Consider the following 1,062-nt stretch of genomic DNA (forward strand, 5'->3'; position numbering starts at 1 on the left):
CAACAGTACGGCTGTATAGTGAAGAGGACGCCTTCATCCGTACACATCACAGTGAGCGCCCTCCTCCTCAATGCAAGACCGAAGCCGGAAGTCACTCATTTCCATGGCGTGGGATTCAAAAAACTAAATAAATATAGCGATCGCTTCCACACACATACAAGCGGTCCATATCATTTAGGAGCATAAAATACCGCGTGTATTATGAAATAAACATGCTTTTTCATGTCACATGCACTTTAAACCACTCATCAGTGATTGGGCACACACCTGACTTACAATGTTAGATAAAAATTGGTTTCAATTTCTCTTTTGTCTTGTTAGGCAGATGATACATTGACTTCTTTTTCCCCCTTCCGTCACTGTTTGCATACTGTTCTCATTAAAATATTAAAACCTCTAAATGTTTGGGTGGTTTTAGTTCAAGCAGACACTTTTTTTTCATCTGTGTGATTTTGACAAAGATCAGATCACATTTGATTGGTGATTTTATGCTGAAAAGTGAGAGATTCAAAAGGTTCACTTTTTCATACCACTGTAAGGGCATTAATTTGCTGCATGAAACCAATGGGCGGAGGAAGTTTTAAAATTGTAGTAATGACTTCAAAACTTAACATTTTTACATCCCCATTCTATTTTCAAGAAGTTGGGATTGTCTATGTGTGTGTTTTTGCCCTGAACGGTATTGTACCAAGAAAAACAGTGTAAACCTATAGACGATAAGGGGTTGGTAGAGGTGATAAGTGGGCCTGGGTGGGGGGCAGTGCAGTGAAGTGGATAAAAGTGGGTGTGGGTGGTTGTATTATTGGAGAGAGGGAAGGAACCGCTTCTAAGACTTGTTCACTTGAAGAACCAAACAGAAAAAAGAAGAAAAGCATCAACTGGATTTGACTGTTTTGGGGATTTCTATTACCATTGGCAATTAACTACTGGCAGTTCTGAAGATTTACAGCCCTTCTTATTTTGGATCCCACTTTTTGTATTTTTTTTTAATTTTTTTATTTAAGCCAAGCTGTTTTGGTTCTAGCACAAAAAGAACAAATTTCTCCACGCTTCTACAATTGA

This window comes from Corythoichthys intestinalis, chromosome 8, assembly GCF_030265065.1.
Source record: "Corythoichthys intestinalis isolate RoL2023-P3 chromosome 8, ASM3026506v1, whole genome shotgun sequence".
NCBI classification, from domain to species: domain Eukaryota; kingdom Metazoa; phylum Chordata; class Actinopteri; order Syngnathiformes; family Syngnathidae; genus Corythoichthys; species Corythoichthys intestinalis.